At 38.5% G+C, this 26,200-nt stretch overlaps 1 protein-coding gene and 1 pseudogene across 17 annotated transcripts in view; one reads left to right on the top strand and one right to left on the bottom strand.

The window, feature by feature from the left end:
* MBNL1 (muscleblind like splicing regulator 1) overlaps positions 1–4,492 on the top strand; it is a 205,880-nt gene extending 201,388 nt beyond the window's left edge. For all 17 annotated transcript variants that reach the window (XM_060639014.2, XM_060638997.3, XM_078432237.2 and 14 more), the window contains one exon: positions 1,075–4,492. The gene's annotated coding sequence lies outside the window, so the exon portion shown is untranslated. The remainder of the gene's footprint in view (positions 1–1,074) is intronic.
* A 9,489-nt stretch (positions 4,493–13,981) lies between these two features.
* Positions 13,982–25,754, bottom strand: LOC145712436 (peptidyl-prolyl cis-trans isomerase FKBP8 pseudogene; annotated as a pseudogene).
* Between the last annotated feature and the right edge of the window lie 446 nt (positions 25,755–26,200).

Below are 26,200 nucleotides of genomic sequence, written 5' to 3'. Positions count from 1 at the left end.
AACAGGAGTCACATTTTTTAATAAGCACATTCCTTTTAATATGTAGGTTTGGATGAAAAGTTCTCCTTTTGACAGATTCTAAAACCCTGCTTCAAGCTTTTGTAGTCAATTGGGTATGTTTGGTGTGTATATAACTATGTTCTATTTCTGAGCGATAATCCAGGTTGAAAACAAATAATACCAAACGGCTGTAAGTTCATCAATTAGCAAACCAGTGGACTTATGTGTATTGAATCTTAGGCTCTTAATGTTCTGTTTAACAACTGATTGCCCATTTTCATGCGTAGTTGCAATAATTAAACTGCTTTTTGAGTGGAGCAAAATGGTGACTTCTTTCATGCTCGAGGTTGTACTGTAAAGCATACGTTTAATATGTAAAGATTCTCTGATGAGAACAAAGTTCATGTAAAAACTGAAAGTATTAATTCACAAGTACATTGTAATATCTTTTCCACCTTAATTTGTCAGGAGCATAAGGGATTTTTCTTTCCCTTGGCTTTAGGGGGAAAAAAAGACCCCAAACTTTAAATTAACCAAAACAGTTATTTAAAGTATAAATTTCTTCCAAACATATGCTATGCGAATCAAGCACCCATATATGGTGAGTCATGTTTAATAGGACTTACTGTTGCGTGGATTTTAATTTTGTAGGGCCAAACCAGTATTCTTGCAACCCATTAAACTACAGGAGAGAGGAATTAAAGTGAGCTTAAATGCTGCCCCACAATGATAGTGCTAAAAAAGAGCTCTACTCTATTATGCCCCTTGATTCTGCAAACATATTTTGTACTTTTAGCTGAGTATTGGGTAATATTTGAGCAGAGCCCATAATTTTATTAGGCTGTGCATGTCATTTTATTCTCACAGAGTTGTAAATTTAGGTCCACTTGTACTTGGGGAGTGGTTTTTGTTTCTATATGAAGATGTAACAACATACGTGTATTTTACTCTTTAAACCAAGCAATACGGTTTTCAGATGAAGTAGTTATTGGAAATTGCCTTGTTTTAACCAACATCTTCTCTTTTTAGACTTTCTCTCTGTTTTAACCAAGATTGTCTCTTTTTCCCTTGTAGATCATACTAAAGAGGAAAGGACAGTGTGCTTGGTTAGCGTAAAGGACGAGGTCACTAGCCATATTGTAAATACCGTCAAGCAACACACACACAAACCCCTCAGCCACAAGACATCCACATATTGCATGTTAACCAGAAGAAGAGACAACATGGAAATCCACTGCACACTGTTGCCTATACACTTTGTACATTTAATTGATATTTGTGCTGAGGTGATATTCCTGTCTGAAAGAAGAACAACATTGTCTTTCTTTCCTAGCACAGAGTTCTGCATTAAAAGATGCATACCTAATTAGTTTCCTATATATTCATGCCATCTTGAAAAGACAGACTATGGTGTAACCATGATTCTATTATGTATTGGTACGTCTGTAGACCAAGGTATAATTTTTTAAAAATAAGTTTATTTCTTTCAAGGTTTACAAATAACAAAGGTGCACCTTGTATTTAAAATCGCCATTATAGACGAGAGCGTGCATGCACAGTCATTTTTGTTTAAGAGTAATATTTTTAATGTAATAGATTTTAAGGTGTGGTGAGGGAGGGATCTGACAGAGATGAATGTGCCAAGCAAAACCACAACTGTGTATCTTTTAAAGCACATCATGGCTTTAAGTACCATGTTGTTAAGGATTCTCATGAAGTGCCATAGACTGTACATCAAATTAGAGTATTATTTCTTCAGTGTTATTGTTTTCAGAGCCACATTTTGTTGCTTATTTGCTAGTACTAATCAGTCAAAGGGCACCATTCTTTTTTCCTTTTTTTTTTTTTTTTTGGAAACCAAAGCTGTCTCAGAAATGGCCAATTTAACTCTACAGTAACAATAGACAGCACAACACAAACTCTCTCAATACCGATAAACTCACACATACTGGAGATATATATAATAGATATATATATAAAATTATTTTAATGCATTGTAGTGTAATATTTATGCATACTATACTGTGTAACATGTTATTCAAAAGGGATATGCCATTTCTGAGACACGATAACAAAAAAAAATGTTTGAGGAAATTATTTTGCTTCTATTTATAGCTCTGTCAAAAGTCAAACGACTATAAATGCTTTGCAAAAATGGTTTCACATTTGCTTAAATGCTTCACCACAGTCACGTTTAAAATAGTGACTCTAAACAAAGAAGAAAGCAGCACTGTCATCAGATGCATGATAAACCAAAATATGAAAATGGGAAATGTTTAATTAACCTAGTAATTGGGTGGGTTAAGTACATGGGTGAATTTTATATGTGATTTGTTTTGTTTTGTTTTGTTCAGATTAACTGCTTATAGCCTTAGAAAGCCTTTTACAAAATTAAAAAAAAATAGATGTGCATTCAGTTTTTAAGAATGGATTCATCCAAAGGAATTCCTTTTTTGTGGTTTGGATGTTGCAGCTAGTAAAGGATATTTTTGCTCTGATTGGCAGTTCTAAAAATTGCTGACGTCGGGGCCAGGTCACTGGTAGTTATAGTGTGGAATGGGAGAAGCGAAAGTTCAGTTATAGAACTTTCCATACTTCCAAGTTTACTGCAAGTTTTTATGCTTGAGAGAGATGCTTTCTAATATAAGACTGATGTGTTGATTTTACTGATTGTACTGTACATCTATTAAAGCCTTAGATTATTACATTACGGGTTGGAACCCATACCAATGTAATTTCAATCATGTTAAGAGAGTAATGGTGACTTCACATGTTATTGTAGTTAGTTACATTATAGAATATTACTTATTTTTCTTGTTAAAATGTAGTTTTTCATTTCCTACATTTATTAGATTTCATTTTCTATTAACAATTGAATACCATTTCAGTTTATAGACTCTTGTTTTATTAGATTTTACCGATGAATTTTTCAAAATACAAAAAAAAAATTAAAGTAGTTTTTCCTTCATAACATACTCAGTTTTGAATTACATGTAGTGTCATACGAATATTCGTATTATTGTTAACTAAATGATTTATATTTTACTGATTTAATATTAAAGTGTAAGAATGTCAGTCATTGTTAGTTCTTGTCTAGTTTTCATTAAAAGAACAAAGATCTTTTATATGGATATCTTATAAATATATAATCATTGCTAAGTAAGAAGTTAAGTTGTTGCTATCGCAACAATCCTGGCAGACAATTGAGTAATATTTTGATGATTTATTTTGTTTGTAATTAGTTATTATAAGAAGATCTAGATCCTAGATATTAGAATAAAATTTATTTTCTACTGTATCCATTTCAAATGTTAAAGTATTGTTTAATATTTTTGAAATCCCTGAATATCAGGCCTTGTTATAAATAAGCTGCATAATCAATAAATAGAACAAGGGACTTTTTTGTTGATAATCCAAATACTCAAAGTTTACGTAATGAGAATTATAGCGTGTGTGCAAACTCTTGAGGGTTGATTATGCTGCAATTTAGCATGTTGGAACGTCTAGAGAGAAGGTTGACTTTTTGCACTTCTGTATATAGTCAAAAGAGAGAAACCTGTATAATAGTAAGATCTTATTTTGAATAAAAACGTCTATAATTACAAGGAGTTTTGTTAAGGCTAATAAAATGACAGACTGAGCAAAATTGCTTGCAAAAGTGGCACAGAGTTAGCACTCCATACCCCTTCAAACATGTTGCTTTGCTTTATTGTGGACAGCTTGTAGTTTGCCAGGATTTTTTCAGCTGGAAAGATATGCCATCCTTCCGAGATCTCATGACTGACAAAAACTCCATTGGGCCAAATCTGCCTGAAGATCATTACCAAAAATAGCAGGTACTTCAACCATTAAGGTGAAATCATGGATCAAATATTCCTTACATTTTTCAAAACTACTGCATGTTTAAAACTTCAACGAAAAAAAAAAAAAGAGAAAGAACTATACTAAGGACATATATTATACAAATCAGTTTCTGCCAATTTCAGTGGTTTATTGTTCACAAAAAAAAAAATCTTCAAAACAAGTATTGACTCTCACAAAATTTAAACCATAAACAGGCAAACCAAACAGCACACCGTAGCTATAGTTGTTATGTGATTGTTTTTTAATTGCTGTAGGATCCTGTTCTTTCAGCAGGTGAAAAAATAAAACGCAGTTCAAATTTCACGGTTTTAATTTTCAACTCAGAAGCACTCAAAAAAGCAAAGGTGATCATGGGCACTTGTTTAATGAATTCGTGTATCCAGCCTTCACTCCCGCTGGCTGCACTTATCAGCAACCCTACAGCTTTCATCTGCTGAAAGGACAGATGTGCTTGGTTTTACTATTATGTAATCACAACTTACTTTCTGCTTGTAGTTGCTTAAAATTATGTATTTTGTCTTGGGCTGCAATTTGTTTTATGCTTATTTTATTATTACTGCAGTAGTTGACTTTGCTGTATGGAAAAATAAAGTGAAATTGCCCTAATAAAACTTCTCTTTCTTAAGTATATTTGTGTATCTGAGACTGAAGAGTAAATTATTTGTGCGCGTTTCGAGTATTCATGCCTGTCTGTCTTAAGGAACGTACTGATATGAAAATTCATTATCTGGTTTTAACTGATTGCAAGGAAGGCACTCACTGTTCTTCTCACCAACTGTCCTTTGATACCAAGCTTGAGAATCTCAATTGTGATGCATCGCCCTGTATTTTCTGAAACATCTTGCCCTCTCTTACCTTGACACTTCGAGTGCTTGCTGTTGGATACTATTTTGAGTATAGAGGAGGAAAACCATAAGGGAGGAAAAAAAAATCTCTTATCAGTTCTAGAGCGCTGTCTATTAAAGAAATTCTCTTTGGCTTCTTCGGGAGGCTAGACCTGGAAATCAGGCATTCTAAGTGAATATTTCAGTAATGAAATAATGATGACATTTGATTCAGCGGGATAAAAGAGATTACACATAGGCAGCTGAGCCAGGCCATGCCATAACTCGTGTGTGTGTGTGTGTGTGTGTGTGTGTGTGTGTGTGTGTGAATTTTGTAAATGAGAAGTTAAAAATTTGGCTACAGTGAGATCTGGCATCCCATACAGCTTCCCATTTTGCAGTTTCCACAAATAGCCAGTGAAAGCCAAAGTTCCAAAGTGAAGAAATTAACTCATTTGTTCCTTTAGTGCTGCTTTATGTGACGGTGCCACACTCCATATTGGGTCAAAGCCTGCAAATTTTTCTTTGTGCATCGGTGCTTTTTTCTCTAGAACTTACTACAACGAAAGTACGTGCATTATTTATAATTAATACAGTTCTGCCACTGGTTGAGTTCTATAGAACATTCCTGTTATTCTCAGTGGCTCCAACTATTCGAGGTGCCACTTAATCAAAATTAGAGTAGCTGTCCCGGAGATGATTATATAAAGCAGGAGTTTATAATATTTTTGAGTAACGTGAAAACATACAACTCTCTGCAATTAGTGTTGGTATTTTGGGTATCTTTTAATTGAAAAAGAATTTCAATAATGAACAGCCATTGTAAGTTTTCAGTACTTTAAGTGATGCTGTGTTTTATTAATCACAACAGTATTCAGCCCTTTAAGTGATGCTGTATTTTATTAATCACAACAGTATTCAGCCCTTTAAGTGATGCTGTGTTTTATTAATCACAACAGAAAAATCGTTTTTGAGATATTTGTTATTTTCCAGACAACACTTATTATTCAGAAGGATCTTTGACGACAAGGACCACTAGGGGTCCTCAGCTCACAGGATGGGACCCTGTCTTAGAAGTCATTAGTTACTTCTTTCTTTTTTGGGGAACAAAATCATTTGCTAGAGCCATTCTTTCATTACAGAGCCTTGACACTCACAGAGTTTACACTTGGGAATTACTCTGGAGGTAAGTGATGCGTAGCAATCTATAATGTCACTGAGGCACACTCAGACCAGTAGTTTCCTTCATATAAGAAATAGTCACTTAACATTGTAAGCAAACCTGTAGGACACTCGGCAACAAAATTTTGTTATTTTTTAACTTATTTTCACTCCACTCCCTAATGAGTTTGAGGCAGTCAATTTAATACTTGTATGGAAACTAATTTGGCAGTAAATTTCATAAAAAAAATACTTGAGGTCCTCTGTGTTCTGGAAAAATAGTGTGTTGTGATATTATTAAAGAATTTGGAAACTTTTGAAAGTCTAGAAGATACCTGCTTGAACTGTATTAACATCATGGAGGTCCACAAATGTGCAACAGAGAGATTTAAATGTCAAGTGATTTGTTTTTGACATTTGTCTCTTGATCTATCAAAACAACATCGGGCCTCATTGAAATGACTTTAAAGAAACCCTTGGCCATTGCCAGCATTGGGCCCAGCCATCCCTAGAAGGGGCCTTGACCCCACCAGCACTTGGAACGGGTGGTAAATCTGAAGCTTCCTTCAGACTGTGGCTGTGGGAGGCCACGCTGGGCCACAGCTACCCTTCCAAACCTCTCGGGAGTTAGACTCTAGGTTTTCCCAGGACCTTCAGAAAAGCAAGATCCAGATGTGTGCTGTGCTTGACCTGGGCTTGGGGCTCTGGAACTCTCCTTCTTCCAAGGCCTACTGGCATGCTTCCTCAGAGTTGTCAACCCTTGCGCTGGATGCCTGTCATCTTCAGCTACCCCATCCTTCCCCCATCCCTGCCAAGGGTCCCAGGCAAACAAAGGCAGAGCCTACCCCTTTGCGTATTTTAAGGAATCTGACCCCCAATTTTCTTTTTGCTGCATGAACTTTTAGTGTGCTCATGTAGTTTCGTTTTTGTTTTTTGGGGATTTTTTTTGCTAATGAAATGTTGGGAAATAGAACAAAATATAGCCTCCCCTGGAATTCACCTTTTTAGGAACAAATAACAGTGGCAGTGTAGAACACAGATAAAACCTATTACTATTAGTGACCTGATAACAGTCTTTCAGAAAACGACTTACCAAACGAAGCGAGAGCGACCAGTTCCTTTCTCTCTGATTGGGTTTCATAAGGACAAAGTGTAGAATTTATTTTTTAACAGGGAATAATCCAGGAGGTTTATTCGTGGTGGTTGGGAGCCACCAGGTCGTTGTGTAAATTCTAACCACTACTCTCCGTCCCATTTGCCTCTAGGTGGAATCCCTGACCTTGGAACTTAGAAGAGCTCCATGAAGGGGGTCAAACAGCTTCAGGTGGGCTTCTGTGACTCCACCGAGATGGGCGCATTTTCCCTAGAGGAAGATTTTAGCTGTTGCAACCATTGCCTGGGCCACAGTCATGAATAGATCTCCTAGGACATAGAAAAGCAGCCATGGAAGAAAATGTAGGAGGAGGGTTCCACATCGGTGTGAGTCCTTAGGCCCAAGTGCCTGGTTTGTTAAATCTGTTCTGGCCCTAGATACACAACTATGGGAGTATTAAATACTGAATTATACCACCCATGTTGTAACTGAAAGGCACTTGCTTGGACCAGGATAGCTACCACCAAGATTGCCCAGGTAGACAGGATCTATTCACAGGAGAACCCCAAGTTCGTGATAGAAACCAGCGGTCATGGTGACTCTGAAGGTCTGGAAATCAGTGAGCAGTCCGCAGACGAGCATACTTGAACTTAAATTTAGAGCCATGAAGTGCCAGAGAACCAAAAATTTAGCCAAGCGGATCTCCAAAGTCCATTTAGAATGGCACACAGTGCACTGGTCTGGAAGACATAAGCCTCTTGCCTAAAGTCATATAGTGAGAGTAGCAAAGTTAAGCAGAAAACTTCGATCCCATCCCCACCCCCGAAGTCCCATAATATAACATGACTTTAGGTTTAGGATGAAAGAGGAACTTCAAGGCTGCAGGGGAGGCTGAGCAAAAGAAGCCTTAGGAATTAGCATCTAACAAATTAACAGTCAAAATCTGGGCCCTGAAAAGGGTCTTAGTAACAAGAAGAACTGTAGTGTATGCCCTGCTTTGTTTTACTCCTGGGCCCCTTTCTTTTCATACATGCAACCAGTTCCCACCTGCGGACTTCAGTGGGCTCTGAAGTGTCACATCTGAGGGTGGGAGGAGTTTAAGGAATTGGGGCACATCCTTGTGCATGGTGAAGATAGGTCCTAGCCAGGGAGAAGAGCATCGCAGATGCTAGTAGGAAACATAGCACGTAGGAATAGGTTATAATCGCCTAAAATGACTATTTTTAGGACATGCATTGAAAATTTCCTTAAATTCATAAAAGTCAAAGCTATGTATTGGAAATGGCAGTGAGCACTGGGGTGGCTCAGCAGTGGTCAAGGGCTCTGGTACAAGACCACAGGGATCCATCTCTCAACTTTCTAACCCTTCGAGTTCCTTTATCTCTCTGTGACTCCTTAATAAGAGAGAAATCAAAATAAGACAGAAATCACCTTAATAAGACAGAAGTCATAAAAAGAATTTTTACCTTGCAGGGTCATGGAGTTGTTCCCAGACTTTTCTGCAGTTTGGAATTTCCTGGGGGATCTTTAAAAGGTATTCAGGCTTGGTTCCTACCTCTAGACCTTCTGATTTAATTGCTGTGAAGGCAATTATTGGGTTAATATACAAAAAGTGCATAGAACAGCACCTGAACATATAGCAAGCACTTGATACATGTTAACTACGATCACTATTTTATTAGTATCAATTTTGCAAATTGCTACACGTGATCTTTCACTTTCTGTCCTAGTTCTTAGGTCACACAGCCCTTTTTTCAAGGAACCATGCACACACTGTATGTATTTGTGTTATCTACAGTGCTGTCTTCCCTGTTTAGTGAAACTTTATCTTCCTTTAATTCACCACAGCTCCTGTTTGTTGCTGCATATACAGCGGATATTTCAAAACTAGAATCAAGTACTTTCTGACTCATTCTGAAAATTCGTATGTCATTTTCCAGCATGATATGACCATAGATTGTACCTAAGTCGTGTCAATTTGAAAGTGACAGTTTAGACATATCTATCTAAGCTTAACTATTTGAATTTTCCCTGTATTAAAATTGTGCTCAAGAGCAAATAACAGAATGGATGCATTAATTGTCATAAAAAGTGTGCCTTTAAACAATGCATTTAAAATATTTTGTTATATTTATCAAAATAGTATTTCCAATTACATCTGAGTGACCCTAATGTATTTCCATATCATTTTTCATTGCAGGTTTATTTTAGATGCTTACATTAGCACTGGCTCAGCTCTGTGAACACACACTATAGTTAGAATCTAACTATGTGCCAAGGCACTGTGCGAGGCTCTGAGATACTAGATTGATTGGCAACAAGTTCACAGTGTAATAACTAAAATACGATGTATAGGATACTGAATACACCCTGATCTATTCTCTCCTCCCACAACTGTCCTGAGCCCTTTAACTGTAACACAAAGTAATTTAGAATAAAATTAAATGAAAATTACTCTTTTTGAATAATATGACTGCTCTCCTCATTACCCAATTCTTTTTATCCCTAAGAAGTAATCTGAATATTGAAAAATTATGTATGGTTGATTATGCTAATTATAGCATTTTTTTATAATGGCGAAACCAAAGAACAGTCTTTGTTTCAGTAGTTAGAAAATGACTAAGTGAAGTATAATGGAGTGTTAGATAGTTAAAAAGCATTTTTCAGAGCACCTGCATGGCTCAGTGGGTTAAGCATCTGACTCTTGATCTCCCCTCAGAACTTGATCTCAGGGTCGTGAGTTCAAGCCCCACATTGGGCTCTGTGCTGGGCTGGAGTCTATTTAAAAAAATAAAATGAAAAGCATTTTTCAAAAATGATTTAATTATATGGGAAAGTAATTTTAGTGGGAGGATTATAGGAGGCTTTTTAAATTGGGTTTAAAAATCTCTGTTTTAGTAAACATTTGTTTTTTACTTAAATTACCTCCTATATTTTTCCTTTAGTTTTTACTTTGAATCACTTACATTGTTTTTTAAACCATCCACCCATTTAAGTGATTCAATTTGCCAAATCCAGAATATTAACGTGTCTTACAAAATATGCACTTTACCTATCACTGTTAGTTGAAAATTATATAAAATATCTTGCCAAGTGAGTAAAATATGTATGCTGTTTTAGGGAAGAGTAGTAAAAGAATACTAATAAAACCCCTGTTAGTACAATCTTGGGTCACAGTGCTCTAAAACTCCAACTAGTCTCCGTGATTCTATCATCCCCGATTTCCATTTTATGTATAACACAAATTTCTGTTTCAAATGTCTATCTGGGTAGTTACCTCCTCACTTTTCTGTTCTCCAAAAGACACCCTAATTCATCAAAATTGGTTAACATATATTATTTTATTGAAAAAAGACAGCTAAGTGTCTTAAGGATCCTTCTACTTAGGGAAATCTGCTAGCAGGGTAACTACATTAACCGGGGAGATGAGGGCAACGTACTGCTCTCCAAGGATGTGGCATTTGAGCAGACCTGAGTGACTTAAGGAGGCATGACATTACCTTGGTGGCGTACCTTTCCCGGAAGTCTTTCCTGGTGAATGCTGACCCATCCTTTCTGCTCCAGTAAATGCCGCTGCATCCAGAAACATTCTTTTCTCCCCTCCTGACACGATGAAGGGGACTTTTGTTATTCCTTGCTCTATTTCCTCAGGGCTTATTGCTTTTCCCTCTATTTTAACACTTTCTTTCCTTCTTCCTGGTATTACAGGTTTATTATTTACAAATCTGCATCTCCCCAAAGAAGGGTACTTTTCTACCAGGAGGGAAAAGCCAATCTTACTCACCACTGGGACACTCAGTGCATTGCACCACGTTTTGTACTTGGGAGGCACTGGTTGAGTGTGTTCATTTGCTTGCATTTTAATTAAGTCTATCTCGTAGCTTCAATCGAAAATGGAGAGCAGGAGCATTCTATCACCTCAGCTCTTTGGGCCGTGAAAACAATGCAACCACTGAGAATCTAGAAAGATTGACAGAATCTCAGTGTCTTCCATTGTTTTGAAAAATAGTCTGGAGGAAAGAACTGGTATTCAACCTGCAACCCACTCTGAACCTCTTTAACTGTACCACTAAATAGAGTAATTTAGAATGTGCTTAATTAAAACTTCCCTCCCTTCTTGAATAAAAACCGTGATTGTCAAACTCATTATCTATGGAGAGGAGAATGTAGGAAGGAATATTCTAGTATGTGTGGTGTACCTCATGAACATATTCTCATAAGGAGTCTGTGGTGAGAGAACAAGCCTTTACAGTTCTAAGTCTGAGAGTGAGAGTCTGTTTCCTTGCATGCAAATGTCTTTCCCTATCATCTGCTGAACTGTTTTTATTTATGTATTCCTTTTCCCAGGCTCCTCAAGCCTGTGTTAATTAGCATCAGTAGCGGAGCATCAGAGGAACATAAGTCACTTATTTGTGAACAAATTATAAGAATTGCAGCAGAAATTGATCTGTGCAGAATATACACCTACAGTCTGAATGCTTTTAATATCTTTATCTTGTTTTAATTAGTTGGTTTATTTTTCTTCCATCCTGTTCCCTTTATATTATTTCACAAGGCTCTGAGCTCTGATCATTATTTTTGGCTCCTCGGCTTCCAGCAGAACTCTCCTATGAAAAGGTGTATTGAAATATTATTTCATCTGATGTGACTTGAAAGGGTCTGGAACGCCACTACATTCAATTTTCCCACCTGTTCACTGCTAATTAACAACCTCTGAATAAGAGATGAAATTTTTCATTTTATACTTAATGAGATTTAAATACTTTAGGAGACTTCATGGGAAAATGACTTAAATTAATTTCCTTCTCTTTCCTTCCCTCCTTTTTTCCTTCCTTCCCTCCTTCCTTCCTTCCTTTTTCTTTCTTCTTCCTTCCTTCCTTCTTTCTTTTTGCTTTTCTCTTTCTTTCTTTCTTTCTTTCTTTCTTTCTTTCTTTCTTTCTTTCTTTCTTCCTCTCTCTTCATCCCTCTCTCCCACTGTTTCTTGACTCTTTTTTTTTTCTTTTTCCTGTTCTCTCTTCCAAGAATTTAGAGAATTCTAATCTGTGCCATGCACTGTGATAGACACTGAGGACAATATCATTAATCTGAATCAGTTTTTATTCTCAAAGGACAAAAAGAAAAGTTGGAAAGATAGATGTCAACAAATAGCTGCAATTCAAATGAATAACTGAAATCCTAGAAGACCATGCAAACTGCTATGGAAAAGAAAGAGAAAGATCCCTGATTCCTAGGGAGCAATGAAGAAGAAAGAGCCAGAAGATGAGTCTGTGCAATGCAAATGTCCTCAACTTTACAGGTTTCCCAGTGGTTTTCAGTGTCATGCAACTTTCTAAAATCTTTATCATGCTCCTATGATAAAGAAAGTATTATTTGCCTTCTGTAGTTGCACAATATCCAAGCCTTAAGTTTGTTAAGTCAAAGATGTGACAATCACCTGAGTTTGGGCCCCACGAAATCCGATGATACTGTTTCTTTAACTTGAATTGATTGGTGTGTTGGCCTAATGTGGATATCTTTTTAAATTCTCTGATTTGCCAAAAGGAAGTACATCCCCACCACCTGTACGGGTAAATGGTTACAATATTTTTAAATAGAAATAAAAGAAATTATTAAAATGCTTACCTCATTGCATTTTTTACAAAAACCCCAAAATACCGGACTTCTTTATCAGTCTTATTTCAAATATGAATATTAAAGGTTGAATGAGTAAACTAGAGCACCACAAAATTTAGACCTCAATTTAGTCACTAGTATTAACATTTTGATGTTTCCTCAAACGCTGTTATCAATAGAAAATGGATTGGTTCTAAGTTGGTCTTATTTTTCTTCTCTTGTCTACCCTCTGGATGGAGGTTCTCGGAATCCTGAAATGAAGGAAAGTCTGGACAGTTGCTTCTTTGCCTTGTTAATTCCCGAATTACAAGCCTGTCCTCTCATAATTGCAAAAACACTTGAACAAACTAATCAATTATTTTGTACTCTGAGAGTTTTTAAAGATAGTAAATTAACGAAGTACTAGAATCTAACACTTTCAACTTAAAAACAAATATTTGTTGAATGATATGGAGCTGAGACAAATAGGCACTGATCCTGCCCTGATGGAGATCGTAGTTCTGTTGGGAAGAAAGGTACAAAGGTATAACATATAGGACCTAGAAGCATCTAGGCGACAGGGTGATTGGTGGGGTCGGACACCAAATCTCACTTGGGGTGATTCAGGAAGCTCTCCTGGAGGAGTGCCAACTGGATGAGCAGTAAATGGGAAAACTGGATAGGCTGGAATGGGAACATAGAGACCTCATGGGTCTCAGTATACATTCAGAGGCCAGCTCTAGACAGATGGAATATTCTGGTTGCCACTGGCAGAGGATTTGTGAAGGTAAAACTAGAAGCAGGAAACCCAGTTCTTAGTTATAAAACGTGATGATCAGAATTAGGGTAAAGAGCAGTTAGGGCCTTCCAGGAAGCAGATGCCATGATAGACGAAACCTGCAAAAGCAGATGCCATGATGGATGAAACCTGCAAAAAAACATGTGGGGAGAAAGCTAGAGAAGGTGGGTAGGCCCGCAGATTGTTCTGTTATCTGACACCTGTGGAGAAAAAGGGGAGGGAAGGGGGAGAGGGTAAGAAGAGTTTCAGACTACAGCACAGTTACTGGAAAGTTTCAGCCAGGTTAACCAAGAGACTCCAAACCAAAGGGACCTATTAAAGAAGCCCCGTATTTTGCTATTATGCATCTGCATTTTGTGTGGGGGGCAGGGAGTGTGGGAGAGAGAGGCTTTATTTTACTATTTGGTGGGGGTGGGGTCGGGTGGGGGAACCTGGTCAGAAGGTAGAAGGAGACCCAGGAGGGATTGGCATTTATACTGGGACTGGGCAGGGGAAGGGCTGCCTCAGGGCCTGTTGGGAAGAGAAACTGAGGCCAGCCCCTACTGAGACCTACCTAGAGAGGTGGGGATGGGAATTGGGCCTGGAGGAATGAGGGGCCACCCTGTCTCCAGGCTGAACATGAGGCCCTGGCCCTGCCTCATTTTCCCCTTACAGGACCTCAATCCTGCCTGCTCCCTGGGCCCTATGGACTCCAAACCTTCGTGCCCTGTTGCAGAGGAGAGGGCTAGGCATGTGAAGGCAGTGGACAGGGAGCCTAGGGAAGTTAGGGAGCACAGGGTAGGACCCAAGGTGTGGAGAAGGTGGCAGCCACCTGGGCAGTTGGTTCCTGGAAGCGAAGACCACAGACAGAGCCACACCTCCCAGGGCACCCGCAGGGCCCCAAACGGCCACTTCCAGCAGATGGGCCGGGCACCCCTGCAAGGCATTCACTGGGCACTGGGCTGGGGAGGGGGCAGCATTTTCCAGCACAGGGAAGTCTCCAAGCTCTGCTGGTCCATGTGCTTCTTCCTCAGCCTGGAGGACTCTCTCTGTTCACTGTCCTGTTGGAACGTTCCGGCTTTGAGACCACCCTCAGATGCCAAGCTGCCAGTTTGTTCATACGCTTCACCCCGAGCTGCAAGAGCTGTTCTTCCTCCTCAAATGTCACATCTACTTTGGCACTGGAGGTGATGGCCTTGATGGTGGGGTCATAAGAGTTGGCTGCCAGCACCAAGTTGGCCTGTAGGTAGTTGACATCACTCTTCTTCTTCCAGTTTGCCAGGGCGACGCGCTGCCCCGTGAGCATCTCCGGGTCAGGCTTGACAATGGAATCCTCAGGATTATCTCTAGGCACAGGGCCACTTTGGGGGGAATGGTTGCGGAGGATGGTGTCTGAGGCCTTGGAGTCCCAGTGACCACTTGGAGTCCGCAGTGACCATAACCATCTCTCCCACATCCATGACTTGTACACTGTGGTCGAGGGCCTCGATGACATCATAAGAGCTCAGGTTAACACCAGCTCTGGCTCCTCCTGAACCTGCCTGCTGTTCTCCAGTGAGGGCTGCAGTTGCAGTGACTGGGCCCTTGGCTGGGTGGCTCCAGCAGGGTGGGCCTGGGACCAATGTCTGCTTCCTCAATAGCAGATTCCCCAGGATGTCCAGGCATTCCTCCAGGCCAAGTTGGGCTTGGGCTCAGGCTTCAGGGTGACCAGGAACTCTCCAGTTGGGGCCAGGGTCTGATAAGCCTCCTCCAGAGGGGGCTGCCCAGGAACCGGAATGGTGGTAATTTGCTCAGGTCTTCTTATCCTACTGGTCTTTTTGCCCCCCTTCCCCTCCCCCTCCCATCCCCCTCATCCTCCTCCTCCTTCCCCTCTGTCACTTTGCATCTTCCACCCTCCTCAGCATCTTGAAGTCCTCAAGTGTCAAGATGCCGTTAGATAAGGGGTTAATTCATATCCAGAAATACATAAAGAACCCATACAACTTGACAAAAAAATCCAGCTAAAAAGTGAGCAGAGAATCTGAATAGGCATGCTTCCAAAGAAAGCACAGATGGCCAACAGGTACATGAAAAGGTGCCCAACATCACTAGTCATCAGGGAAATGCAAATCAAGACCACAGGGAGATAACATCACACAGGTGTTACGATGGCTATTATCAAAAAGAGAAGGAATAACAAACGTTGTGAGGATGTGGAGGAAAGGGAATCGTTGTGCCCTGCTGCTGAGGGTACAAATTGGCACAACCCCTGCAGAAAACAGTATGGAGTTTCCTGAAAAAATTGAAAATAGAACTACCACACAATATAGCAAAATGAGTGAAGGTGGTCAAAAGATAGAAACTTCCACTTATAAAAAAAATAAATCCTGGGGAGACAATGTACAACACAGTGACTATGGTTAATAGCCAGTAACCATTCTGTAAGTTTTGCCTGTGTTGTTACTTGGGGCTATGACTTAACTTCACTGATCAATATTATTCCGTTTTATGAATATATCACCCATTTGTTCATCTGACCTATCACTGATGGCTATTGAGGTCACTTCTAGTCTTGTGCTGTTTATAGTTCTAGTGCATATTTTTGAAAGTTAAAGAGTAGATCTTAAAAGTTCTTATAACACGAAAAAATATAATTCTGTGTGGTGATGGATGGTAACTAGATTTGTTATGGTGATCACTTTACATTGTATGCAAATGTTGAATCATTATGTTGTTCATCTGAAACTAATGTTATATGTCAATTATATCTCCATTAAAAACAGTGATAAAAAGAATAAAAATTAAAAGATCTTTATTTTCCCATTAGTCTGTGGTTCCCCAAAAAAGTGAAGAAGCTCAGAGGAAACATAGCCTTGGCATGAATGCGGCAGGGGATTGAGAGGGGAAGAAACTAGGATTGTCAGGCAACTGTGATACCTGCACAGCTGGAGATCTAAGAGGTACATATTCATGGCTGCTACAGGGATAGGAAAGAACATATAAAGTATAGAAGTCTGGAGAAGTGTGGTTTGTGATTGGATATGGAAGGAAAAGAAAAAGAGGAAGGACTCAGGGTGGCTCTGAAGTTTCCGTGCGACCTAGTGCAAAACAATACAATTGATGGCAAAAGAATGGGGTATTTAATAGGGATGGAGATAAACGCCTTTTTTATCAGATTGAATCTTAAGTGTTTATGGAATATCTATGTGGACACAACTGGGAAAATATGTCTGAAGACACATGGGTTCCCAATGGGCCTTATGTTTATTCTCATCCTCAACTCTGTCTCTGTCTCTGTCTCTCTCTCTATTTATGTATATATATATGTATATATATGTGTGTGTGTGTGTGTGTACATATACATATATATGTATACATGTGTATATATATATATGTATATGTATATATATATTATATATACAGATGCCCATAAAGATGAAGCTATTTGCTTCCCAGAATATCAGATTTAACAAGCATTCAGTCTGGGGTGTCTGAGTGGCTCAGGTGGTTGTTGAGTGGCCAACTCTTGATTTCAGCTCAGGTCATGATTCTGGCTGGGGTCATGGGACCCAGTGCTGCATCTGGATCTGTGCTGAGCGTGGAAACTGCCTGGGAATCTCTCTCTCTCTCTCTCTCTCTCCTGCTGGGATTCTTTCTCTCTCCCTCTGCCTTTCCCCCTGTTTGTGTGCTCTCTCCTCTCTCTAAAAATTAAAAAAAAAATTTTTAATAAAAAAAACCCTTTCAGTCTGAAGTCATTTATGTAATGCAACTTTATAAAACTGTATTAAAGCAATTCTGTTCAACAAAAGATAATATTAAGAAACTGAATAGGCAAGCTCAAAAAAGTCAGATACATGGATTTTTTTTTAATTTTAGAAATTAATAAGAAAAAGACTGACAACCCATTAGGAAAATGAGCAAGTGACTTTCTTGGGTACCTTATAAAAGAGGATATTCAATGCAAGATAAAAACACAATGAGATATTACCACAAATCCACCCCATTTGCTGAAGTGAAAAAGTGTGACCATACCAGGTGTTGGCAAGGATGTGAAGTAAATGAAACACTCACATAGGACTGCAGAGAGTACAATTGGTACAACCTCGTCATGACAAGGTTGGTGACCTTGAAAGCCCATATAACTGATGGCCCAGTGTGAGCTTATATCTAGCAGAAATGCCTGTAAATGTGCCAGAAGACATGCACAGAATGCTTGTAGAAGCATTAGAACTATAAACAGCACAAGACTGGAAGTGACCTGAATAGCCATCAGTGATAGATCAGATGAACAAATGGTGATATATTCATAAAATGGAATAATATTGATCAGTGAAGATAAGTCACAGCCACAAGTAACAACACAGACAAAACTTACAGAATGGTTACTGAATGAAGCCAAATCTAAAAGAAAACATGCACTATGATCCCATGGATCTAAAACTAAAATTCCACAACACTATAGTATTTCGATATGTATACTTACAGGTTAAAATGCAAGGAAAACAAGGGTGTGGATTGTCACTGAGAATGAGCAACGAGGGCTTTTGTGAGCATGCCTGCAATGTTTTCTTTCTCGATCTGAGTGATGGTTACTGAGTGGCGGTTATAACATGGTGCTCGTGTTATTAAAATACATTAAGCTGTCCATTTGTGTTTGAGATATAGGCATGCCACATTTTATTGTACTTCACGGATACTTTTTATTTATTTATTTTTTTTTAACAAACTGACGTTTTGTAATAAGCCTGCATGAAACAGGTTTATCAATCAATGCCATTTTTCCAAAAGTATCTGCTCACTTTGTGTCTTTATGTCACCTTTTGGGTAATTTTCATAATATGCCAAACTTCTTCATGATTATCGCATTTGTTACAGTCATCTATGGTCAGCGATTATGACTCATTGAAAACTCAGGTGATGGTGAGTATTTTTTAGCAACACTTTAAAATTAAGGTATACACATTGTGTTTTTAGATATAATGCTATTGCATACTCCTTGACCTACAGTATTGTATAAACATAATTTTTATATGCACTGGGAAAGCAAAGAATTCATTTGACTCACTTTATTGTGATATATGCTTTATTTCAGTGTGCTCGAACAAAACCTACAAAACCTCCGAGGTATATGTCTACTTTTCTGCTTACTTGTTGTGTTTAACAATAAAGATAAAAAACTGAAAAGCAAAAAGAGAAAACCATAAATACCTTATTTCTTCAAGAAAGAAAACTTATGAGGTAAGTTTAGAAGAAAATAGGAACATCTCTTAACAAATGAAGAGTTACGATAGGAAGGTAGGAGCTGATGTTTACAGGTAAAAATTTTATTTTATTATTATTTTATTTTTAATTTTTTAATGTTTATTTATTTTTGAGAGAGGGACAGAGTGCAAGCAGGGGAGGAGCAGAGAGAGGGAGACAAAGGATCTGAAGCAGGCCATTCACTGTCAGTGCAGAGCCTGATGCGGGGCTGGAACTCACTGTGAGATCATGACCTGAGCCGAAGTCAGACGCTCAGCAGACTGAGTCACCCAAGTGACTCAGTACCCCTAAAAATAACAATTTTAAATATACAAGTTTGGTAGATTTGTTTTAAAAAATAAAATAGTTTCCGTGAGTCACAGAATTTTTCTCTTTTACCAAAAGTTTCAGTAACTAGGAGAAATAAATGTAGAAAATATATTTTACATCTGATTATCCTTAACATTTATAAATAAACAAATGGAGGAAAGTATATTCTTCAGTTTGACTATTTCCCAAATACCTAATTAGTATCACAAGTGAGACAGCAGAAGGTAAACATAGGAAAATGGGAGAATACAAGTCACAGAAACACACCATTTCATTTGTCAAGACTCTGTCCTTCATACCCGTAAAAACTTCAGCCCAAAAATGAGTTAGTGGTTTCTAAAAACCAGAGAGCACAACCCATGCTATTTATGAAATGTGCAGTAGAGATTAACTGAATCCCTCATATACAGAGATACGTATCTTATTTTGCTTTTGAAAAACAGCAAATATATTTTGGGGGCCATGCTAAGGGTTACTTACAAAAGAATTAGTGATTCAGAATCCTAAATCTATGGCCATGCTTATCACCAAAAGCATGATATTGTTTGCCAAGATTATATTCTCAATGAAAGAAATGCCCCGGATTGCTCAAGCTCACATTCCCTTGATATATTAGTTCTTGGTTTGGGCTCAGAAATAGTTTTTAGGTAGTTTCTTATCATCTTGCACTTTTTTTTTTCCCCTTTTTAACCAAGTGCAGAAAATGTGGCCAGTGTGCATTTCCAGCAGATGTCAGTGTTGGTGTTTGATGTGATCTAGGAAGGCCTCAAACCGGGGGCCCTACCTTGAGGATGAACAGGGTTCTGTGCAGATCCTCACTTCTTGTGAAGTGTGGAAAGATAGAGAATTCTGTTCTTTTGCAGGATATTTTCTTCAGAAGTCTATTGCTGTGAGTTGGGAAATAGAGTTTCGACAGATTTGTCCATCTCTTTCAGACTTAGCTTGTTCTAGTTGTACATAAATTGTATGAATTTATTCTTCCTCTTGCTCCAAAAAGGATATTTGCTATCTATTTCTCTCTCTGAATTTCTTCCCAGAATGATGATTTTTTGGCTTGAGGAATTTCAATGTGTTTGTCTCAGAAAAATATATTTAGCACCTACCAGGTACCCAGGAAATAGAACATTCTAGCTGGCTTGAAGGAAGACTTTTAATTATGGCAGTAAGTTCTATCACAAGATATGAACAAGTTATTAAGAGAGGACAGAAGACAGGGTAACAAATACTGCCTAGAGGAGAGAGGTAGACTTCATTGAAGAAGGGATCTGGAGCCTTGAAGGATGAATATGTGCTTCAGAAATGAAGAAATGAATGATGTGCAAAATCCTGACGAATGCTGTTCATGCCGATAACTTCCATACAAGTTATTTTAGATCATAGTCCTGATTCTTTGGAGGCTACTTGAAGTATATTCAAGTATTTAATAGTTTGAGACTGGAGGCCATTTACAAAGTAGTTAAAAACACAGAGTTTAGATTCTACCTAGATTCAAATTCTTGCTTTCCAATTATTAGATCCTGATATGGGGGGAAAAAAGTAATTTTCTTGTGCATCAGTTTCTTTATCTGAAAAGGAGATGGAAACGACATCAAGACTTTATAAGATTGTCAAGAAGACTAAGTGAAATAAATATAAAGTGCTTAGTACGGTGTGTGGTGCATAGTAAGTACTCAAAATGATAGCTATTATTTATAGCTATTTTATCTCATTAGGAATCATGAAGAAACATTCAAGAAAGTTGACACTGAGTAGAGGTACTCAGATTTTAATGAGGAAAATACGTGAACCAACCATTTTTTTAACTGATAGTTCACCAGTGTTTGGTATTTATGCCGAATTTGCTCTGTCCTTTAAGAAAGAGATCACATCGAGACAGGCACTTTAAGCATTTGTCTGTTCTGCACGTCTTGCTGTGTGGTTTTGGATCATATTCACATGCTGTCAGTGAAGGACCTACTCAGGTTCAAGAGCACACACAGAAAAAGACAGGCTTAAAGAGCAGAACATGAGAAATCTCTTCAGTGCAACAACTGTGCTCAAGCAGAGAAAATCAGGGTTATTGAGGACTTTGTCAATAGGATCTTGGAAGCCAACATTCTACGTGAAAGTCTGATCACCCAGCAGTCTGCTTTCCCTCTTGTCCTATGAAGAATCATGACTTGTTTCATTAGTCACAACTAAGAATGAAATGCATTAGTTGGAAGAGAGAATGGGAATGATATCCTTATCTTCCAGATTTATTGACGAGATCTCCATCTCTGTGAGGCAGGTGAATGGTGGGCTCATTCAATTTGGATTGACTGTTTATGAATGGTTCATGTTTAGATTTACTTTATCCAAGGGATATGATTCAGAAGATGAAATTAAAGAAAAGTGGAGAAAACAAGACTTAAAAAAGAGAATCAAATTTGGGGCACCTGGGTTGCTCAGTTGCTTAACCAACTGACTTTGGCTTAGGTCATGATGTCATGGTTCATGAATTTGAGCCCTGACAGGGCAGAGCCTGCCTGGGATTCTCTCTCTCCCTCTCTTTCCACTTCTCCCTTACTTGCTGTCTTTCTTTATCTCTCTCAAAATAAAGAAATACTTAAAAAAGAGAAAGAAAATAAAAATTCCCAACTATAAGCACGAACAGCATTCCAGTGCCTGGGCAGATACATCTCACACTGATTTTGCAGGGAGCCAAAGTGAGAAAACATTGACTGAGTTGAACCTCTCACAGGAAAAGAGAAATATATATTGACAACCTGATTTAAAGTTTTATGGAGAAACAAACATCCCAGAATTGCCAGCATGAGATTGGAGGAGAAGAGCAAGGTGGAAGACTGGTGCTGCCCAACTTCAAGACTTACCATGAAGCTACAGTCAAGACAGAGAAATAGACCAATGGAAGAGGATAGAGAGCCCAGACATAGGCCCACATAAATATAGCCAAGTGGCCCTTGGTAATACAATGGAGCAAAGATAATTTCGTCAATAAGTGGCACTGAAACTGGACATCTACATGCAAAAAAAAAAAAAAAAAAAAAAATCTAGGCACAGAGCTTATACCCTCCACAAAAATTAACTAAAGATGGATCATAAACCTAAATATAAGATATGAAACCATAAAACACCTAGAAATAGGGCGCCTGGGTGGCTCAGTTGGTTGAGCATCTAACTTCGGCTCAGGTCATGATCTCACAGTTTGTGGGTTCGAACCCCATGTCAGGCTCTGTGATGCCTGGAGCCTGCTTTGGATTTTGGATTCTCTCTCTCTCTTTCTCTCTCTCTCCCTCTCTCAAAAGTAAATAAACATTAAAAAGTTAAAAAAAAAAAAAAAAAAGAGTGCCCAAAGTCCAGAAAGGTGACAACACCAAATTCTATTGAGGCTATGGAACAACAGCAACTCCCATACACTGCTGATGGGACTGCAAAATGTTACATCTGTACATTTTGGAAGATGGTTTGGAGGTTTCTTACAAAACTAACTATACCCTTACTATATGATCCAGTGATCATGTCTCTTGGTATTTATCCAAAATGAAATGACAAACTTATATCCACACAAACACCTGCACACGGATGTATATGGCTTTGCTCAAAATTGCCAAAACTCCAAAGCAACCAAGGTGTCCTTCAGGAGGTGAAGGGGTAAATAAACTGTGGTACATCCATACATTAGAATATTATTCAACATGAAAAATAAATGAGCTATCGAGCCACGAAAAGTCAAAGAAGCCATTACTAGTAAAAGAAGCCAATCTGAAAAGGCTACATACTATATTATTCCAATACATGACATTATGGAAAAGGCAAAAGTACGAAGATAATAAAAAGTTCAGTGATTACCAGGGATGGACTGTGGGGAAGGATGGATAAGCAGAGCACAGAGGATTTCTTTAGAGCAGCGAAAATACTCTGCATAACATTTAATGATGGATACTTGCCATTATACATTTGTCCAAACCCAAAGAATATATAACATCAAGAGTGAGCCCTCAAATAAACTCTGGACTTTGGTGATTGTGATGTGTCATTGTGGGTTCATCTATAGTAACAAATGTAACACTCTCTGGTAAATAAGTTTGATAATGGGAAGGCTAGGCATGTGTGGGGTAGAGGGCATATGGGGAATCTCTGTACCTTTCTCTCAATTTTGTTGTGAACCTCCAACTGCGCTAAAGAATTCAAGTCTTAAAAAGCGAGAGAAACATCAAGCCACCTGGGTGGCTCACTTGGTTAAGCATCTGACTCTTGGTTTCAGCTCAGATCATGATCTCATGGTTTGTGGGTTCGAGCCCCACATCGGGCTCCATGCTGACAGCGTAGAGCCTGCTGGAGATTCTCTCCCTCTCTGTCTGCTTCTCCCCCTGCTCACTCTCTCTGTCTCTCAAAAATAAATAAACTTAGAGAGAGAGAGAAACATATCAGTCTCTCAAAGAAATCCAAGTTTTTACCAAAGAGAAATTTTGTCTCACCAAGGAACTGCATTCACAACCAGCCCCGGGCAAGGACAGAGCAGCACATCTGTTGCTACATCTGTTGCTCGTCTCGGCTGAAGGAACCAACTCCAGGCTTGCCCTAACCATTCCCTCTCTCATCCAAATTCTGTACCCTTTCTTTTGGACAGTGAGAAGTCTTGGCTGCACTTGCACAGCCCTCTATGGTGCCTAGAAGCTACAATTCATGTTTCTAACACCCCCTACAGGCTTTTTGAGGCTAGCTTTCACACCATTTGGTGGGAGGACCTCAGTAAGGCTGGTAATCACTGGAATACAGAGGGGCTGGTGGTCTTCTCCGTTCCTGAACCATCCTGAAAATTGTTCTGAGGAGTTCTACTGTTACTCCAAAGTCCACCCAGATGCATTGTGGGGTGAAGGTAAGATACAGGACAGAGAAAAACCAATGCCGAGATACTCTCAGTTCGCTCCCTGAATTTATAGGAGGTTTACCTGGTTTGGAGCTGAGTGGAAGTAGGAAAAACTAGTTCTGGCTAACTGATCACTCCTAAATTACCCTGTCTTAAACCTTGATGGTGGGTTGAATCAAAAAGCTAAGAAGTTTCTGGGGCACCTGGGTGGCTCAGTCAGTTAAGCATCTGACTCTTGGTTTTAGCTCAGGTCATGATCTCCTCGTTTGTGGGTTCAAGGCTTGCATCGGACTCTGTGTTCGCAGTGAGGAGCCTGCTTGGGATTCTCTCTCTCACTCTCTCCCTGCCTCTCTCCCCACTCAAGCTTTGTCTGGCTCTCTCAAACAAATAAATAAACTTAAAAAAAAAAATCTAGGAAGTTTCTATCTTTTATCTCTCCTCTTTCTCTGACGCCTCTTTGCTGAGCAAGATAGCTCATATCTCTTAGCCCAAAAGAGCATCTCAAATTATTATCCCATCACATTATTTTTTTAAAAAAAATGGGCCTAGAAACCGGTGAAGTTGTAAGAATAACCTCTGTCACATTAGCCAGTTAAACATTTGCAGGTGCTTTTGTAAGAAGGAAGCTTTCTTCAGCTCAATTGTATTTGGCATAAAGCTTGGGATAAAAGCTTTGTATTTTATACATAAAAGAAAGTCTTCATACAATATTGTATTTCCTGCAGTATAAACATCTTCAGAACAGGAAGAAGAGAGATAATTTTCCGTGTGTGTGTGTGTGTGTGTGTGTGTGTGTGTGTATGACAGTTTCTTTGTATCATGTGCACCTGAGCAAGTATAAATGATACACTTGAGACATGCACAGGCCAAACAGACTTAAAACTCACCTTGCTGTGGAGCTGACATACCAGTTCAGAGGAATATATATTTTCAGAAGGGAAGAAAAAAATATTCAGAATATGCAGTATGAAATTAGTTACTCTAATCCTAGGTGCCACTCTGAACAAGTCCCCAGGCTCTGCTTTTTTTCTGAAAAGCATTTCATTTACATCAGTTCTCACAACTAGCCTATTGAGGCAGGTAGTTTTATCTCCATTTGGAAGATGCAGAAATTGAGGCACAAAGAGGACAAGTGCCTTGCCAAAAACAACATGATTAGTTAACTGAGAACTTAAATGAGGCCTTTCTGGCTCCAGAGAGCTTGGTAAAACCTTGGTATTTTCAAGAGAAATATCACTGGTCTTGACCACTTTCATATTCTAATTAGCCTGATTTAAAACTGTTTGATTATTAATATAAATTTGTTCACAAAGATTTAAATCCAAAAATAGATTATAGAAATTATACAGCTGATTTCCTCAGTCAGCATTAGTTTGGGCCAAAGGCTATATCAGGATGTATCATCTGTTTTAAAACCAATTTCTCTGTTTTAAAGAGAAAGCAAGTGAAATGTTTAAGTATAAAGATTCATTGATTCATTTGGATCCTTGAGAACATTTTATAAGAAACCACTTTGAGTCATTTGAATTATATCAATCAAGAAAATTACTTGCAAAAAAAAAATAATTGAATGAGAAAATAGATACATTATTAATTGTAGGTATCTAATATCATAAGCTTAACGTAATAGTTTTGATTTTTATATTTGACATATGTAGAACTGAACATGTGTAATTTTTCCCCTATAAAATCACCTCCTAATATTTTAGCAAATTTGGGTGAGGCAAGCGTCTCTTAATCTTGAATATTTTCTAGTATTGGGTAGCCCTATGGAACTCTTCATTATGCAAAATATTGATTTGCTTCCATAAAAGATGGATAAACTGTTTCTAAAACTATATGTCCCAGAACTGGGGAAAAATACACCTTGAAATTTATATTTGAATCATCCAAATTATTCGTATTCTAATACAAAGATCAAGCCAGTACATTCATCAGATTGTCCTCTCGAGGAGGAATCTTGCTGGGGGTTCGATTGGGAAGGAAGCAGCCCACGGTAGCTTGCAGACCCAACTCTCTCAGGAAATACCGTGACGTCATTACAAGCGAGCAAAAGAGCCTTGATGTTCACACACAAATTCAACTCATGATGCCAAGTTGACCCTCAAAGTAATTCACCTCTAGTCCCACATTTCATTAGGGGAGGTGAGGTGTGAATATATATCTTAGGAAGAAACAGAAGTGGTTCTAGTCCTTTTTTTTTTTTTCTGAGGAATATTTTCAGTGGAAGAAAAAGAGGAAAAATGAATTTGGATACTTTCTGTAAGAACTCCACTTTATGAATTTTATACAAATGATACAATTTGATTTAAAAGCTCTTTTGTGATCTTCAGTTTCATTTTCCAGAGGGAATATCAGAATTTCGGAGTCTCCTGAGTCTAGGACAAGTTTGTGTGAAGTTTCCTCATTCAGTATCAAGGGAGTCACCGAGATCAACAAACCACATATCAGCATTCTTTTGCATTGGGTAGGGGTGTGTGTGTGTG

This window comes from Panthera onca, chromosome C2, assembly GCF_046562875.1.
Source record: "Panthera onca isolate mPanOnc1 chromosome C2, mPanOnc1 haplotype 2, whole genome shotgun sequence".
Lineage (NCBI taxonomy): Eukaryota > Metazoa > Chordata > Mammalia > Carnivora > Felidae > Panthera > Panthera onca.
This window is presented reverse-complemented; position numbering and strand designations above follow the sequence as displayed.